The 20,057-nt window shown below is 42.3% G+C and overlaps 1 long non-coding RNA gene across 1 annotated transcript; it reads right to left on the minus strand.

Moving 5' to 3' along the window:
• Positions 1-2,811: 2,811 nt before the first annotated feature.
• Positions 2,812-18,774, minus strand: LOC122447438. Its single transcript, XR_006271230.1, has 3 exons — positions 18,645-18,774; positions 3,581-3,587; positions 2,812-2,822 (listed from the first exon to the last, which is right to left on the minus strand). It is a non-coding gene; the product is annotated as an uncharacterized LOC122447438 (long non-coding RNA).
• Between the last annotated feature and the right edge of the window lie 1,283 nt (positions 18,775-20,057).

The following is a 20,057-nucleotide window of genomic DNA, read 5'->3' on the forward strand; positions in this document are numbered from 1 at the left end:
GGTCAGATGACCACACTGGACAACAAGGGACAGAAGATTTACTCCTCCTCTGATGTGAGCGATAGTCTTGGTAGTCAGAGACAGAGATGTAAATACAACCTGCCCTCTACTTTTTGAATTCACAAGCAGTAATTATCAGAAGCAAACTCTTTACCACCTTCAGAGAAATGTGCAGATTTCTTGTGTATTTAGGATCATAAGATGTGGTTTACAAAAATAATCAGAACAAAAACCTAGATAAATCTAGTCTGAGTTTTAAAGATTCTTCTTGGTTAAATGTGTTGCTGATTAAATCTCCCTGTAGCCCTACATGCTTCAAGTCCCATCCCGTATGCTGCATTCATTCCCCACACTCCAGCTTCCCTTCCTCTTCGCCCTGTACCCCATGTGGTGTCACAGACTGACTATCAGCTCCTACAAAGTGGCCAGTAAAGACTAAATTCCAGTCAGGGACTGGGAGAGGGGAGTGGCAATCCTGAAAACTTTTATTGAGCACTTACTGTTTGCTGAGCACTGCACCAAGAGCTCTATGTTCATTATCTCACGGAATCCTCACAACAGTTCTGAAAGGTGTGTGTGGGTTCAGTTGTGTCTGACTCTTTGCAACCCCAGGGACTGTAACCCACCAGGCTCCTCTGTCCATGGGATTTTTCAGACAAGAATACTGGAGTGGGTTGCCATTTCCTACTCCAGGGAATCTTCCTGACCCAGAAATCAAACCTGAGTCTCCTGTGTTTCCTGCATTAGCAGGCAGATTCTTTACCACTGTGCCCCCTGGGAAGCCCCACAGCAGTTCCACAAGGTAGGAAAGATGAGGAATCAAAGTCACAGACATAAGGAACACAAAGAGGCCCCCTAGGTCACACCAAATCTGGAATTCAACCAGATATCGGTTATCTAACAGTCAACAGTTAACACACCACTGACCAGGGGATTTTTGCAGAAACTAATGCCTGTGGCGTTCACTTCTCCAGTCAATAATGTGTTATGATATTCAGATGTCTGTGCATTTATTTTTCCTTTTACCTCCACCTTATATCTTTTTATTCCTTTCCTCTGCTCACCATTATAGCATCCTAACAGTGAGACATTGTTCACCCAGGTGGTTGAATGTGAACAGTGAGGTACCAAAACCACTTCACCCAAAGCCATCATAGGCAGAGTCTTTGGGGGAGTTAGCAAAATGCACCTTCCCCCTGAGCTGACACAGGCTGGATTCACTCTAACTCTCTGTACCACCCTTAATCAAGGCACAACCTCTGCAGTATACACAGAGACCCTGAACTTAGCCCAGTCATTTTGAATAAAGGTCATTTGAATGTCCAGTCATTTTGAATGACAGCGATATGATTACACTCCATGTAATTACACACAGGGAGAATAAGCCTGAACTTAAAAGCAAATATAAGGTTATTTAACAAATTAGTAGGTTTCTTTCTGCAGTCCTTTCTCTGAGCTCCAACTCCTAGGAGATTGTCTGAATAAAGACTAGAGAGTTGGGTGCTGTTGAATAGACTCATTAAACTCAATAACACTTAATCGGCAGACATGCAGGGGAAAGCTCTATGTGTCTTGTACATTAAAGATCCCGAGAGAGAGCAGAACGCAACCATTAGGGAAATAAACCCAATCAATAACAGTTCGCCTGCACACAATCCAAGTCAGTGGGTAACGGTAAGAACAGGTCTGCTTTCAAAACAATGACCTGCTTCTGACCCTAATGATACTTTCCTCATCCAACCAAGAGCTATACAGCATTCAAATTTCTGAGTCTCCATGAAGCCATTAATGTAGGAAACAAAACCAAAAAAAACTGAGTCATTTCCTTTTATTGTAGGATAAGACTTCGTTACTGTGGAAGTCTGGAAGTCTCCAGAATTTACAGTATGGAATCAAATCTTTCTTCTCACTGATAGCAAAAAGAAAGAGAGAAGGGAGGGAGGGAGCGAGGAAAAAAGAAAGGAAGGAAGGAAGGAATCAGTCTTTGGGGATGGCTCAAAATTTTTCTGGTAGTCATGTATGAATGTGAGAGTTGGACCATAAAGAAGGCTGAGCACCAAAGAATTGATGCTTTTGAACTGTGGTGTTGGAGAAGACTCTTGAGAGCCCCTTGGACTGCAGGGAGATCCAACCAGTCCATCCTAAAGGAAATCAGTCCTGAATATTCACTGGAAGGACTGATGCTGATGCTGACGTGCCAATACTTTGGCCACCTGATGTGAAGAGTCGACTCACAGGAAAAGACCCTGATGCCGGGAAAGATTGAGGGCTGGAGTAGAAGGGGATGACAGAGGATGAGATGGTTGATGGCATCATCAACTCAATGGACATGAGTTTGAGTGAACTCCAGGAGATAGTGAAGGACAAGGAAGCCTGGCGTGTTGCAGTCCATAGCATTTCGAGGAGTCAGACACAACTGAGCGACTGAAGAACAACAACAACAACAACAAAATTCTAACATTTCCAAAAAAAAATTTCTAACATTTCCAAGTGTGTACAGTACACACTCTCACTGCAAGGGCAGATGGTCAAGACTCATATATTAAATTATATTCCAGTCTTGATTTTTCAAGGAAGATTAGGTTAAACTGTCTTTTCACACTGTCAAAATCTGAGTGTAAAACCAGTGCTTCAAATCCACTGCAGACTTTTGGAAGATTCCTATGAGAATTATCCCTATGAAACCAGCCCTGTGATGCTGAGTTCTAGGGACTGGCCTAATAACAACAGCTGCCATTTTGGATGACATAGACTTGAACTGTGTGAGTCTTAAATCAGAAAAGACCCCCATGAACCATCACAGTCTTGCTACTCTTCAATAACTGGATAATAGAGGTACAATTTAGTTTGAAGTGTGTGTGGGGAGAATTTCCAGTGGGAATCCAAGCCCCAGAGAATGCAAAGTCAACCCTGCTACCCACAGGAAGTACATCGGTGGGAGCAAAGCCTCTGAAGTAGCAAGTTTCTTTCAGGAGATACTGTGCTAAGATTAAAGGGAAAAAAAAAAGTTTGTAAGAAAAGGAAGCAAATGTCAAACAGGTAGCAGATTTATTTTCAGAATTATGTAAAGCACAAAAATAAAAGGACTTCCACTGTGCAGCGTTGTCATGGTTACCTGATCTCTTATCAAAAAGGAGAATCAGACAGAGAAGGGAAACCTAGAAGAGGCAGTAACCAGAGAGGCCTGCCTCCACCCACCCCCAACAAGCACTTTTCATCCAATTGAGGTTGTTTATGAGGGTATAAAACAGAGGATGACATTTTGCTGCTCCAGATAATTTTTAAAGGATCTTGTTTTGCAATGCAGAATAAGGACTTCATCCTGCTATGCTTTCTAAAACGTGAAAACACGATGGTTAAAACATCATTGTTTGCAGGGATCTCTAAATGAACAGGGGGGAGAACATCTACTTTAAAATCTCCCCTCCGTTCACTAAACAACAACAAAAATAATCTTTTCCCAAACTGCAAACATAGACTGTAGCCTGAATTGTTTTCTTAAGAGAGCTGCCTGTTTCACCTCCAAAATATTTTAGAGGATTTTATTTGGAGGCTACTAGTTTTAAAAAGGAACTGCCACATTGTTTCTAGAGATTAAAAAGAAAGCCTCCTTGGTTTCTGCTTTATAGTTAGCATAGGGTGCTAACAGCATAAATAGCCGAGAATGGAGAAACTATTTACCACCTCTCTTCTTCTCCACCAGCTCTACCTGCCCCTACAAATGGCTCAGCCTCATAAACCTTTATCCGAGAGAAGCAGAGACTTCAGATTGCTTTCCAAATCACAATCCAGTCCTCAACCATCTAACAACAGCTTGCAAAGTGCCCTTACCTCCCGTGACAGGTAGTTGGAATCTGCATAAGGTCCCTAGCATGAAAAGACTGGGCTGGGGAGAAGCAAGGGCAATTTGACCCATGTTAATTTCACCTACTTGGAGAAGGGACGGGAGCAGTGGGGAGCAGTAAAAGTCACTGTTTCTTTAACAGTTTGGTCTTTGAATTACTCCACTTCTCATTTCCCCCAGTAGAAAAGCACTAAGCCCAACCAGGTAAACCTTGCAAAGAGGACTACTAACACTTGGACTCACAGTCACTTTGACTCCTCCAAGAAGGGAATGAGAATCAACATTCACTGAGATCCTACTATGGGCTATGTGTTTCTAAGTGCTTCGAATGTAGTGTTAAGTGAGACAGGAAGCATTCCTGTGAAATAAGTAGTGCTCGCATTTCAGTATGAGGACACTCCAGCTCAGAGAAAAAAGTAACCTGCTCTAAGTCACAGAGAACCTACTTGTCAATCACTTCTTGCACCACCCAGCACCAGTGAGAACAGAGCACTAAGTGGTCTCACCCAGCTTAGTTCTCCTCCCAATAAAGTGTTTTGGAAATTTGTAGAATTTATCTTCCAGTTTAGCCATGTACATGTTAACATACATATCAGGTTATATTCTTTATATTTCTCTTTCATATGACAGTTGGTATTTCACATTTTTTTTTAATCTGTATAGTTAGATTGCCTTACCTGTGAATTTCATTTCAGAATAGGAAAGGGATATCTCAAAATGTGTGGTTCTTTAAAGGAAGGTTCTGAGTCTAAGGAACCCAAGAACCACTGGACTAACTAGTTACTCCCAAGTTCATGGAGAGTTGACTCCAAATTTCCTTTAAAAGTTGGGACATGAAAGTATTTTTCAAGTCTCAACTGAGAGTCTTTGTTACTGACATACAAGTGCAAACTTTCTTAAAATAAACTAAACATTTCTAAACAGTTAGAGACAGGGGAGAGGAAAGTAAAATCTAAATTCATTTGAAAGGATAAGTTTCCTTTTCACTGGAAAGTCCATTCCTGTGATATATTGTCCTTCACATCTCAAATGCTCATTTAGGGTCAGAAATCAAGCCTAAAGCCCTGCCCTGTAGGGGTGAGAGGGTAGACTGCTTAGAGAAGCAATAGCTGCAATGTGGGTGCTATACACAAAGCTGGAAACAGGAGATAATTAAGGCTTCATTTAGCCCTGGGAAAACGAGACAAGAGGTAGCTTCTCATTTTGTTGTTGTTTCTAAGTCTTATGTGGCCAGAGCCATGAGAAGTGGATTCCCTATTTTACTTGTCTGTAGAATCCTAACATATTCACTGGGGCATTTCTCCAGGGAAACCTGGACTTTGGGCTACTTTAAAGTATTAATAGTAAGCATGTCCAACTAATTTACCTATTTGGTTTTCTGTCTGATGCAGACAGAAACTGCCCTCCTTCCAACTCTTAGAAAGAAGAGTGAAGAGAACATTGGGAATAATAAATTCTCCTCCATTCTTCTTTTGTTATTTTGGGATCAATGCCTTTCAACAAGTCCCTCATTCAACACGTATACAATATAAGAAGAAACCACAGGATTTCTCTAGAACCAAACTGACTTTTCCAAGTTTATTTCTTTTGATAAGAAACCATGTTTTAATGGGGGGAGGGCGCTTAGTGCTAGGAAGCTGAAGTTTCAAATTTTATTCAGGCTGTATTTGTACAAGAAACAATATTGTTTTTCCTTTATATAATACTGAAAGATTAAATTTCACATTTCAAATCCTGCAGAGAACCCAAGGTCCAAATCCAACATTGAATGTGTGTGTTTGACCCCATATCGTCTTGAGATTAATAATATGGCTTACATATGAGTATGAAGTGACCAAAACCAGTAACTCAGAGCCACCCACCGCCAGTGGGAACAACCTGTGGGACTTACAGCTACATGGTATAGAATGAACTCCAGTATCTTGACCACATCTAACTAGGAAAGAATATTAGAAATAAAACATGGGCCACCGTAAGAAAGCAAATGAGGTTAATCTTTAATATGCCTCCATTTTATACAATTAGGGACTTAAGACTATTGTTCTGTGTCCTATTCTTACAGAATAGAATCTCAGTATTTAAAACTGAAATATACAACCTTTATAACCCTTTATAAGTAGGAGTTTTAAAAATGAACTTCTCATTTTCCATAAAAGAGGCAGCACAGAGTAATAAATTGTGGGTTATGTGAAAACTCTGATCTGGTATGTTTTTAAGGGACTTGACTATGATGGTCACACTGTACTGTCAATAGAACAATCTTTTTAGGTCTACCATGCAGGCTTTGCATAGCAAGTAGCAACCACAGGGTGTTCCTGTGATATTACCAGAATTCAAAGAAAGGATGTGTAGCCTGAATTGTCTAATTGATCCTTTTGAAGGTACCTCTTCCAAGAATTTTCTTCTCTGAAACTGAGAGACCTAAAGGTCAAAATCTATTTGGCATCAAAACTACTAGAGTGGACCCCAAACCAAGTTCATTGAAAAGTCCTTTAATATAGGTCCTTATGGTGCATCACCAAAACACACTGAAAATTTTAGAACTTTGATATTGCATCATTTCAGTTCTTTCCAACCTCAACTAGGATACCTGCATACCTGTTGCTTTATTTTACCACCATGATGTCTCACATTCATCTCATCCCTATTTGCTACTCCTTTGTTGTTGTTTAGTCGCTAAGTTGTGTCTGACTCTTTTGCAATCTCATGGACTGTACCCACCAGGTTCTTCTGTCCATGGGATTTCCCAGGCAACAATACTGGATTGGATTGCCATTTCCTTCTCCAGGGGATCTTCCGGACCCAGGGATCGAAGCTGTGTCTCCTGAATTGGCAGGTAGATTCTTTACCACTGAGCCACCAGTGAAGTGAGTGACGCCGCTCAGTCATGTCCGACTCTTTGTGACCCCATGGACTGTAGCCCACCAGGCTCCTCTGTCCATGGAATTTTTCAGGCAAGGATACTGGAGTGGGTTGCCATTTCCTTCTCCAGGGGATCTAACTGAGCCACCAGGGAAGCCCATTTGTTACTATGTTCAAACAAACAGAAGTATGAAAAGGTCAAAATGATCTATCTTCGGTAGCAATACAAGTCATTCACAGCAGAAACCTGCTAAGTACGTGGTAATCTGCTGATGAAGTAAGGGTTAAAATCCTTTGAACTTTATGAATTCACCTCATCCACGGAAGACCATGCTTGTCATTGGTTTCCTGAAAATACTCCCTCTTTATTTTCTAGTTGCAAAAGCTATGCAGTCTCAAGAATATGAAGGATGAGTGCAAAGTAATGAAACCAATGTCGTAAGGGGCTTATACATGTTTAGCTCTTATGGAGGGTTCATGGTTATACTTAGATAAAACTTAGAATAAAATTAATCTGATAAAGAAAATCAAGCACAGACAAGCTTCCTCAGTTTCCTGCTTACTCCTTTAGGCATGCAGTCTTCTTCGTGGTTGTCTCTCCTTCCATCTTTGCTATCCCCTACCCCTACAGTTGTCCTTGAGCAGTTATGTAATTGCTCACTTCCCTTAGGGTTAAGTGTTAAAGACCTGAGGTCAAAGAAAATCTGTGATTTGGGGCTTGTGATTGTTGGTGGGGATTATCAGCAGGACTTTCATGTTGAAGGGGAAGAAAGGGACACTCAGAGAAGAAAAAGAGATTAGCAACGTTAGCTCTGATTCCTCAGGATATGATGAGTCTTGGGTCCAAAGCTGGAAAGGATACAATGGGACCAGTGCTTAGAATGTCTAGAGTGCAGCCTCACAACTGGGCAAGCCAACACTACTACTACTAATAATAATGGTAATAAAAAGAAGACTTGTTTTATGCTTCAGGATGACAGGTCTTCAAGAATAAAGCTGGTTTACCTCAGGTGTAAGACAATGTCAAGGTCAAGAAGGCTTCTGTGCTTTGTGAGTAAATCTCCACCAATCTTCTTAATAGCACGTGCAATTCCTTTAACAGAGGGACAAAGTTTTTGTCCCACCACAATTAGAGATAAAAGCCTTAAAAAATAGAAATGCATAGGAAAGGTGACATACTGGTATTGATCTGCTTCAGTCGACGTGCAAATGATGGTATCAGGAGTTTTCTTGATTCCCTACTCTGCCCTGTCTCTTTAGATAAAAATGTAGTGTTTTTTTTTACATCTGTCTTTCCACGTGCTCCCTTCTGAGCCTTCATCTATTAATAATCCCTCTGTCCTCCAGTGGGATCGCTCTCATTCGTTCAATATCTTAAGTGCCAAGCAAGGGCCTAGGTGCTGGATCAATCACAGGGGATAAAATAGAAGTCCTTTCCCTGAGGAAAAGACAAAGCAGAGGATAGAAAGTCATGTATCCAGGAAAGAATGCTGCAACTTCGAATAGAGGGGTTGGTGTCACCCTAAGAAGGTGATGCTTAAAACCCTGCAGGAGGCAAGGGAGTGAACATTTCAGGCAGAAGAAGTAGTAAGTACAAAGGCCTTGGAGTAAAACAAATGTGCGCTCAAGGTATGTGAAGGAGCCAATGAAAGGAAATCATGGCAAAACTGGCTTTTCTTTTGAGTGATCTGGGAAGCCACGGGAGGTTTTGGCCAGAGGAGTAATGTGATCTGAATTGCACTTTTATTTTTTTAATGTATTTATGTATTTATTGGCTGTCTTGGGTCTTAGTTGCAGCACATGGGCTCTTCATTACAGCGCTCAGGATTCTCTCTAGTCAGGCTCAGTGGTTGCAACATGTGGCCTTAATTGCATGTGGGATCTTAGATCCCTGTCCAGGGATTGAACCCATGTCCCCTGCATTGGAAGGTGGATTCTTGACCACTGGACCATGAGGGAAGTCCCTGAATTACACTTTAATAGGAACATCCCGGCTGCTGTGCTGAGACTAGATTGACAAACACAAGGGTAGAGGGAGGGAACCCAGCTAGGAGGCTGAGGCAGCAAATCCAGGTGAAAGATGATGGTGGTCTGGAAAGACCCTAGTCACTAGGGTGTTAGCAGTGGAGGTGGTAGGAAGTGATCAGATGCTGGCTATATTTTGAATGGACGCCAACAGTACTTACTAATTAATAGACGCAGGGCATGAGAATAAGTCGTGTCCAACTCTGCGACCCCATGGACTGTAGCCTACCAGGATCCTCTGTCCATGGGATTTTCCAGGCAAGAGTACTGGAGTGGGTTGCCATTTCCTTCTCCAATGAGAATAAGAGAAGAGTCAAAGAGAACCTTGAAACGTTGGGCTTTGACAGTTTCAAGGATGGAGTTGTTATCTGCTGGGATGAGTAAGATCTTGGAAGGATCAGGTATGGGGTGGTCTCTCAGGAGCTCTGTTTTGAATGCTCATTAGACATCCAAGTGGAGAAGTTGAACATGAAGTTGGAGCCCTGGGGAGAAGTCCAGACTAGTATTTAAGTCAGGAGATTAGGGTGAAATCACCGTAGAAGTGGGTATAGACCAAAAAAGACAAGAGGACCAAGGACTGGAGCTCAAGTGAACAGAGTATGTCAGGATAAGGGTGATCACACCTGTCAAATGCTGCAAATACACCAGCAGGAAATGAGGACTCTTCACTGACTGTTGAATTTAGCCACCTGATGTCTTCAATAACCTTGACGGGGAACTTTTAACAGAAAGGTGGGGGGGGGGCACACCCCCCGACCCCACCAGCACTCACTAGAGTTAATGGAGGAAAGAATGGGAGATGAGGAGTTAGAGACAATGAATACAGTAAACCTGTTTCAAGGTGTTGTGTTGAGAAGGAAAAGAGAAACCAGGCAATGGCTTGAAAGGGGAACATGAATTCCAAAGATTTTGTTTTTAAGATGAAAGAAATCTTAGTGGGTTTGTATGTGGCTGGGAAAGATCCAGGAAAAAGGGAAAAAAACTTGTGAAAAAATGAAAAGTGGAAGTGTTCTTCATTCAGTCATGTATGACTCTTTGCAACCCCATGGACTGTAGCCCACAGGGCTTCTCTGTCCATGGGATTCTCCAGGCAAGAATACTGGAGTGGGTTGCCATTCCCTTCTCCAGGAGATCTTCCTGACCCAGGGATCAAGCCCAGGTTCCCTGCATTGCAGGCAGATCCGTTATCGTCTGAGCCACCAGGGAAGCATCAATCCGTGGGGTTGCAGAGTCCGATACAGCTGAGTGACTAACACTTTCACTTTTCTTTTTTTCACAGGTTTTTTTCTTTTCCTGGATCTTTCCCAGCCACATACAAACCCACGGAGATTTCTCTCATCTTAAAAACAAAATCTTTAGAATTCATGTTCCCCTTTCAAGCCATTGCCTGGTTTTCTCTTTTCCTTCTCAACACAACACCTCGAAAGAGGTTTACTGTGAGATGACAGAAAAAGAACATTACTGGAGCAATGTCCTTGAGTACAGGAGCAATGGGACTGAGTAGAAATAAACGGGTTGGCCGGAGCTGAGTCTGGATAACTCATGCTTCCCATGACCCATGCCCATGCTTTCCACTGGCCCCTTCCCCTCAGCCTCCTTGAGCACCTTTTGGCTTCCCCATCGCAAATCAAAGCAAACTGCAATTGCATCTAGTTATGCCCTTTATCTCTCCTTTCTTCCCTTAATAGTCTAGTGTCTTTAAAATATTGTCTACACTTGGTCTGCTCAATTAGCTCCCTCTCCCGTGCCATCTTGAGATGACCTAGCTCTGCCCACCAATGGCTCCTAAATTGCCTATCAATGAACTATTTTCCATTTTTTTCATACCAAACCCCTCTTTCTACTGACCTTTTCCCTTTTAGGAACCCTCCACTCTTTACTATCTGGTATACCTCTAGCCTCTTGGCCCTCTCCCCAGACCCCTATTCCTCTGCCAGATACTTCAAATGTTAGGGTTCTGTTGGATTTTCTCAGCCCTCTTCTCATTTGACAAAGGAACATCACTGATTCAAACCCAGCAGAGACACCAGAATTTCTCTACAGTGAGAAGTAGGAGATTTGCCTTGAAACTGAGTTTACAGAGGAGTCTAAATACCTTTATTGGCATACCTCTCTTTATTTGGGACAGCTTATTGGGTGCTGGTATAAGAAGTACCATCTCTTTTCAAATGTCAAGGAAATTTTTGAGAGAAAAGGGGAAGGAGGAAGGAAAAGAAAAAGGAAGGGGGGGAAACTGAAAACTGAAATGAATAAATGTTTAATCAGGGACTTCCCTGGCAGTCCAGAGGTTAAGACAGCTCTCTTCCACTGCAGGTGGCACAGGTTCAATCCCAGGTGGGAGAACTAAGATCCTGCATGCCCCCACAGTGCAGCCAAACACGAGAAAAAAAAATTTAATGTTTAATCAAGTCTTTAAATCATGTGAGTGGTCTGCAATGTAACTCATATGATTACCTATTTAAAACATTGTACATGAGTTATTTTGATATATTTTATATGATGTGGAAAAGAGCCTCCAAAGCTAAGAGTGCTTCAGGTCTACCAAACAGTTATTTACTGAAAACCAACCCCAAACTGCTTTCCGAGTGCACACTCTCCTTTCCAATTGTCTACTGCACACAGTCACCCCAGTGACCCCAGGCATCTCAAATACAACACACCCCCAGTAAAATCATCTTTCTTCCCAAATGTGCTTCTACAGTTTATGCTGTAGAAGCAGCATGGGCTTGAGTATCAGCCAGTTTTCTAGGTTCAAGCTTTAACTCTTTGAGATAGTCATGTTGTGGAAAGCAAGAATTTAAGGTCCTTGAGGGACTTCCCTGGTGGTCCAGTGGCTAAGACTCCATGCTCCCAATGCAGGGGACCAGGTTTGACCCTTGGTCAGGGAACTAGATCCCATATGCCACAACTAAGAGTTTGTATGCCGTAACTAAAATTCCTGCATGCCACAACAAAGATCAAAGGTCCTTTGTGCTGCAACTAACACTCAGCAAAGCCAAATAAATATATAAAAATAAGTGGTTTTTTAAAATCCTTTAAAAAAAGTAAAACAAAATGGGATTTTGTCAGTTACTAAGAATTGTATTGCAGAAAGGCAGGGAAAAGAGTGATTTCAAGGCAGAGATGTGAGCACATGAGTGCAATAAACTCTGGTAAGGGCTGTAATGGGGCTTCCCAGGTGGCACTGGTGGTGAAGAACCCACCTGCCAATGCAGGAGACATGAGAGACTCGAGTTCAATCCCTGGGTCGGGAAGATCCCCTGGAGGAGGGCATGGCAACCCACCCAAGTATTCTTTCGTCAAGAATCGCTATGGACAGAGAAGCCTGGCAGGCTACAGTCCATAGGGTCGCAAAGAGTCGAACATGACGGAAGTGACTGCTCACACACGCACACACAAGGGCTGTTAACAGAACACTGTCAGGATGCCGTGAAGAACAGGGGAAGGAGGGGTCAACAGTGTCTTTGGAGAGGGAACAGGAGAGGGTAATACTGCATCTAGACAAGAAAGATCCACGCAGTCCAGGGAACGGCTAGGAAAGGGAGGAGGAGAAGATGAGCATGAACTAGCATGGTCGCCTAGGGCCACCAGCAGATTTCTGGGTGCAATAGAGGAGGTAGGGAAAGGGGCTTGCACTGGATCAGGGGTCCTTGTTTACCAGGAGTCAGAGTTGTCACTTTTCACTGAGGATAATGGGAAGTCACAGAGGAAATCTAAGCAGGGGACAAATAAGATCCGATTTGCATTTGGGAAAAATAACTTTGGTAGCCACAAAAGGGATAAATGAGGACCAGGTTGGAGTGGAGAGAATCCTAATACATGATTGCAAGCATCCAGACAAGAGATGATGAGACTGAATGAAGACAGAGCAGTGAGGAGGAAAGGAAGGGAGGGTGAGGAAGGAGTTAAGGGGTAAACTGACGGTCACAGTCACGACTGATGCTGCACAACATGGGGTGGGAGAACAGAGCTGGCGTGGACTGGTGTCTGGCTCAGAGGCTCATCTGATGCACGAGAGGACTAAATGAAATCATGTGTGCTTGCGACATGGAAGAAGTGCAAAAAATATTATTTCTCCTCATTTTCCTCCCTTATTCCTGGCACCATCACCTACCCAGTCTCTGCGGCCAGAAATATGGAAGTGATTCTACCCTCCTCTGTCCTTGACCCACCACGGGCAGAGTCACTCGTAGCAGATGCCACCAAATGGGTAAAAGGGATGATAGAGATCAAGAGACGGGATCCATCCTCATAAAGCTGACAGTCTGCCTCTGACCTGGCTTTATTTTTTTTGGATGAGAGGGCCAACAGGAGCCCGGGTGAAGGGCGCTCTGTGACTTGCCCACCTGCAGTGCTGGCGGCCAGATGAGTACAGTAAGTTCCCCACATGTGAACAAGTTCCCTTTCCAGAGTGCGTTCATAAGTCCAATTTGTTCATTCAGTCCAACAAAGTTAGCCTTGGTACCCAACTAACACAATTGGCTATATACTACTGTAATGTAATGGGTTTATAATACTTTTCACACAAATAATACATTAAAAAACAAACATAAAAAATAAGGAAAACATTTTTAATCTTACAGTCCAGTGCCTTGAAAAGTATAGTAGCACAATACAGCAGCTGGCATATAGGGGCTGGCATCAAGTGAACAGGCAAGAAGAGTTACCAACTGGAGGAGAGGAGATGGGAGATGGTAGAGCTGAAGGGTCGTCAGCAATAGGAGGGTAAGCTGGAATTTCACTCATGCCTGACATTGATGCATCTTTGCATGTTTGCATCTTTGAAAGTCTGCAGCTTGAAGGGTAGTGTGTAGTGACTTACTGAGTACTTCCTAAATCAGCAGCCCCACCCCCAACATGCCCATCCTGCCTGGTTCTCCTCTCTCCTTCCCAGCTCCCATTCACTGGCTCCCCGGTTAACAAGTGCTTGGCTGGCTATAGAGACTGGAAATGAGTCTGAAAGGTTATCCATACTCTCCCCAAGGGAAATGGCTAAGAAGCTAGACTGCAAACAGAGTCAAATACAGTTTGGGGTCATTTTTTAAGGAGAAGGTGTTTTATTTTTATAAATAATAAGGACTGGCACAGATGTATTAACAGAAAACAAACTTATGGTTATCCAGGGGGACAGCAGACGTGGAGGGCTAAGGGAGGGATAAACTGAGAGTTTGGGATCGACATACACACAGTACTGTATATAAAACAGATAACTAACAAGGATCTACTGAATAGCACAGGGAACTGTACTCAGTACTCTGTACTCAGTACTCAGTACTCTGTACTCAGTACCCAGTACTCTGTACTCAGTACCCAGTACTCTGTAATGTCCTGTATGGGAAAGGAATCTAAAAAAGAGTGGATTTGTGTATGTATAACTGATTCAGTTTGCTGTACAGCAGAAACTAACAACATTGCAAATCAACTATCCTCCAATAAAACATTTAAAAAATAATAATAAAGACTGGAAAAGGCAAAACTAATGGGGACAGAAAACAGGTGCATTGTTGCCAGGCACTGGGACCATCCCCAAAGTGAAATGTTTAACACCTCGATTGTAGGGTTAGTTACATTACTGCTGTATTTTTCCCAAAAGGCGTGGAACATTAAAAGCATAAACTTGACTGTACGTAAATTATACCTCAATAAACCCGACTTTAAATAAACAGACAAATGAACAAATAAATATACAAATAAGTAGGTAGAAAGGACTCAGTAAATGTTTGCTAAAGTGATTCTGACTGATACTGATAAAGTATTAACTGTCAACACTGCAGACTTGACTCCTTCCTGGAATGCTTGCATTTTAATGTGTGAACATGCTCAGTCATATCCAATTTTGCGACCCCACAGACTATAGCCCACCAGGCTCCTCTGTCTATGGAATTTTCCAGGCAAGAATACTGGAGTGGGTTGCCATTTCCTCCTCCAGGGGACCTTTCCAACCCAGGGATCGAACACAAGTCTCCTGCATTGGCAGGCAGATTCTTTATCAATGAGCCACCTGGGAATCCCATGCATTTTAACAGAGAGTTCTTAAAGAAAAAGTCTTGAAATCCCAAAGAAGTTAGTATTCAGTAGGATGAGCTTTTTCAAATGCAAAGTATTTCATTACAATCTGAAGGGAGAGTTCTAGATGAAAGGAAAGGCCTGGAGGCAGGGAGCAGGTAAGACCTTGCCTGTCTCACAATTTACAAACCACGGAAATAAGATATTTTCCTAAGTCAAGTCACCCTCCTCTACCAATTCTTCACCATTTCCATGAGAGGCCTGAGTTTTCCTGGATTATTATCCTGGCCTTTGATGTCAGATTCTTACTGGAAAAACAATTCTTATTTACCAGAGATAAAAAGATGCAGGAGACATAAGAGTTGCAGGTTTGATCCCTGGGTCAGAATGATCCCCTGGAGAAGGGAATGGCTACCCACTCCAGTATTCTTGCCTGGAGAATCCCATGGACAGAAGATCTGGGTGGGTTACAGTCCATGGGGTCGCAAAGAGTCGGACACAACTGAGCAACTGATCACACAAAAGGATACTACAACTAAATTCAGACTGGAGAATGAGAATGAGTGCCTGGCAGCTGGAACAGGCACTATTTAAAGTCAGCCAGGAAGCATAAACTGTTAGGTATAAAATAAGCTGCAAGCATATGCTGTACAACACAGGGAATATCGCCATTATTTTATAACAACTATAAATGGAGAATATATTATAATATATGCAAATTATATATAAATATATAAATTGTAACTATTGTACACCTGTAGCTTATAATATATACAAATTATATATAAATATAAAAACTGTAACTAACTCTATTGTACACCTGTAGCTTATATAATATTGTATAGCTATACTTCAATAAGAAATGTAAAAGCAAAGATTAAAAAGTAATTAAATAAATAAAGTCAACCCAGGCTGAAATTTGTCCCTGACCCACTGCATATGGGCCAAGCCAAATGGTGGCTTTGAGCTGACCACCTTTCTCCCATCCCACTGAGCTGCCAGTGAGGTGGCAAATGATCAGACTGATTTTAGCCTCATTCTGCTGCTTGGTTCTGCTGAGAACCAGCAGAACTCCCCAGACGTCCTTAAGAAGGAAATTTGATTTCTCTAAAATTCACTCTCCGATGCTGTATTACCAAAGCGTGTCACTTTTCTTTTTAATTCAAATTTTCTCATCACAGAGAACAAGGATCCTCTTTTACAAACTATTCAGGGAACTAATTTTTTTCTAAGCAATTCAAAAACACAAATGTCAAATTCCTGACTTTTTTGCCACCCTGGATACTTCTCACTGCTTCATTTCCCCTGAGTGCACACTAACACACTTTTGAACAAATGAAATAGCATCTATCACCCTTGGCAGCAAAAAGTGAAGGAGTGACGCTTTCCACGGCTTGTCCCTGACACTCCACCCTGGTGAGGGGTGGGAGGAGGGTACTGCCTATTCCCCCTAGGTTAAGTAGTTCATCAGTGTGACCAGAATTATCTATTCCTCTATGGCATCTGGTCCCATCACCTCATGGGAAATAGATTGGGGGACAGTGGAAACAGTGTCAGACTTTATTTTTTTGAGCTCCAAAATCACTGCAGATGGTGACTGTAGCCATGAAATTAAAAGATGCTTGCTCCTTGGAAGGAAAGTTATGACCAACCTAGAGAGCATATTAAAAAGCAGAGACATTACTTTGCCAACAAAGTCTGGTCAAGGCTACGGTTTTTCCAGTGGTCATGTATGGATGTGAGAGTTGGACTGTGAGGAAAGCTGAGCGCCAAAAAATTGATGCTTTTGAACTGTGGTGTTGGAGAAGACTCTTGAGAGTCCCTTGAACTGCAAGGAGATCCAACCAGTCCATCCTAAAGGAGATCAGTCCTGGGTGTTCATTGGAAGGACTGATGCTGAAGCTGAAACTCCAATACTTTGGCCACCTCATGTGAAGAGTTGACTCGTTGGAAAAGACCCCGATGCTGGGAGGGATTGAGGGCAGGAGGAGAAGGGGATGACAGAGGATGAGATGGCTGGATGGCATCACCGGCTTGATGGGCATGAGTTTGAGCAAACTCCGGGAGTTTGTGATGGACAGGGAGGCCTGGCGTGCTGCGATTCATGGGGTCGAAAAGAGTCAGACACGACTGGGCGACTGAACTGAACTGAACACCCTCCCTGAGAGGCAGGTTCAGAAGAAGGAAGCATTGTGCTGGAGAGGGGGGGGAGAGTGACCACAGCAGGGGTGGCCTTCTCTCCTTGTGCATTGGGCCAAGATGTCTGGGACTCAGGAACGCGAGCAGCTCTCACACTCCCAGTCGGCTGTCCCTAAAACATTTGTCACCTAGCTCCGCCCAATTCTGTCCCTAAACTGCCCCTCCAAAATTGAATCCTCTTTTACAACACTTGATCTGGCGCCTCCAGCTCTGTGCTTCCCCGGGCACAGCCCTTATGGGGCTTTCTGAGCCCCGCCTCCCTCCTCACCCGCAATAACAAAACACAAAGAGTCAACCTGTTAATTGCTTCCTTCCTACCAAGAGGGCAACTAGTTGGCTACACCTGCTAAGATTGTTCTAACTCTTGCCTGCAGAGTTGATGAAAGGGTTCTACTTCTTTTGAAGTTCAGTAAAAGCTAACTTTTATGGGCTTCCCTGGTGGCTCAGTGGTAAAGAATCTGCCTGCAATGCAGGAGACAGGGGGACAGGGGGTTCGATCCCCGGGTTGGGAAGATATCCCCTCGAGGAGGGAATTGCTACCCACTCCAATATTCTTGCCTGGGAAATCCCATGGACAGAGGCCCCTGGAGGGCTTTGGTCCATGGGGGTCAGACACGACTAAGCAACCAAGTGAGCATGCATGCGCAGCACATACACAAAAGCTAACTTTTACTGAGTGCTTACTATAGTGCCAGACATCACGCTAACCTCCATTATGTCAGTTAATCCACGCATGGAAACAGAGCCGCAGAGAGGTGGCGGCTATGACAGACGCAGTTGGGATTGAAACCCATGACCTGCCATAACCACAGCTACTAAACTCTCTTCACTGAACTCGGTCACCAGTCCTTCCTGCCCTCCCCACCCACAGCTCCAGTCTGTTCTAACTGGGATTGAGGACCCAACAAAGCGGGACATGGAAAGTGCTTTATTGGTCTGAAGGATTTATGGAACTCTTCCAGAAAATTCTGTGGTCTATCCAGTCAAGTGGACATACAAAATCAGGAAATAAACATGTATAGGAAGCCATCTCAGGAGAAATATAAAGCTTTCAATGTTTTATCATAACGTAAGAATCTGACAGTGTTGAGTTCACTTCAGTTCAGTCGGTCAGTCGTGTCAGACTCTTTGCAACCCCATGGACTAGAGCACGCCAGGCTTCCCTGTCCATCACCAACTCCCGGAGTTTACTCAAACTCATGTCCATTGTGTCAGTGATGCCATCCAACCATCTCATCCTCTCATCCCCTTCTCCTCCCACCTTCAATCTTTCCCAGCATCAGGGTCTTTTCAAATGAGTCAGTTCTTCCCATCAGGTGGCCCAAGTATTGGAGTTTTGGCTTCAGCATCTGTCCTTCCAGACAGTGAATATTAGGACTGATTTCCTTTAGGATGCACTGGTTGGATCTCCTTGCAGTCCAAAGGACTCTCAAGAGTCTTCTCCAACACCACAGTTCAAAAGCATCAATTCTTCAGTGCCCAGCTTTCTTTATAGTCCAACTCTCACATCCATACATGACTACTGGAAAAACCATAGCCTTGACTAGACAGACCTTTGCTGGCAAAGTAATGTCTCTGCTTTTTATTATGCTCTCTAGGTTGGTCATAACTTTTCTTCCAAGGAACAAGCGTCTTTTAATTTCATGGCTGCAGTCACCATCTGCTGTGTAATAACTGTAAATATTGTGTTAGGCATATTTAAAGTAACTCTTTTTTATGATTGTAAATTTTTTAAATTAACTTATTTATTTTAATTGGAGGCTAATTACTTTACAATGCTGTGGTGGTTTTTGCCATACATTGACATGAATAAGCCACGGGTGTACCTGTGTCCCCCCTGTACATGTGTCTGATTATAAATTTTAAACATTCTCATTGCAGAAAATCTGGTAAATACAAAAAAAATTAAACCAAAAATGAATCTTACATACATATCCATCACCCACAGTTAGCCTCAATATAATGTTATATTATACCACTATATTACATAATAATATAACCTCAATCACTAATGTATTGGTGGGTTTCCTTTCAGTTGACCTTCCTTGGAGTTTCAACTGGTAAAGAATCCTCCTGCAATGTAGGCGACCAGGTCTGATCCCTGGGTTGGAAATATCCCCTGGGGAAGGGAATAGCTACCCACTTCAATATTCTTGTCTGGGAAATCCCATGGACAGAGGTCTTTTTTCTACATAAATATGTGTATATTTTCTAAGTAGAATGCCTATGATATAAAAATACACATACTTGGCTTTTCACTGGATATTATGTTAGCCAGCATTTTTTCCTGTAATTAATTTTTTGGAAAATAGCATTCTAATGGCTGCAGTTTAGTCAATAAACAATAATTTATTTAACCATCTCCCTAAAGTTGGGCCTTTCAGTTTTTCCCAATTATTCACTGTTATGAGAAATGCCATCTCTCCCTTAGTATTTCCTCAAGATTGTTTACTAAAAACAGAATTACTGAGTCAAGAGAACTTTTATAATTTTGTAAACATTTTTTCCTACATACAATTTAATGATTCTAAGTATTCATATTGTTCTTTATATGATTGTCCAAAAGAAAGTGTTGAGCTTATGCTAAATATATCATTGTTAGCTTTGTATAGTTAAAATCCTTTTGGTAAAACCATTATCTTGACTTGAATGAATAAATCTTTAAAAAGAAAAGAAGACAGTTGCAAATCATACCTATCTTTGCAGAGTAGTAGGTGTTTAAAGGCTTCAGAATATCTTGAAAGAATTTGTTATGATTGAAGATATAGTCTACAGGAATTTTTTAAAAAAGAAAAATTTTTCTCCAAAATGAAAAGTTGATTATAAAAAAAAATTAAAGCACAAGAAGGCTGAATTTGTGGTGGATGTTAAATTTGAAGAAATTCTTGAATCTTTGATTCATTTCTTTCTAAAAGCTTTTTCAGATGTCAGCTTCCTAAGATTTTTATGTTCTCTGCTGCATTTAGCAAACCCGGTTAAATGTCGATGATAAAGACTGTTAGGAAGAACATTGTGCTTTGGTGAGTCACTATACTTAACCTTCAATAGCTAAGAAGCCAATTATCTGCAACCTGAGCTGTGGAGACCCTTACTTTCTTTCCTCTTCCTAATAGTTACCCAG

Source organism: Cervus canadensis, chromosome 9 (assembly GCF_019320065.1).
Source record: "Cervus canadensis isolate Bull #8, Minnesota chromosome 9, ASM1932006v1, whole genome shotgun sequence".
NCBI classification, from domain to species: domain Eukaryota; kingdom Metazoa; phylum Chordata; class Mammalia; order Artiodactyla; family Cervidae; genus Cervus; species Cervus canadensis.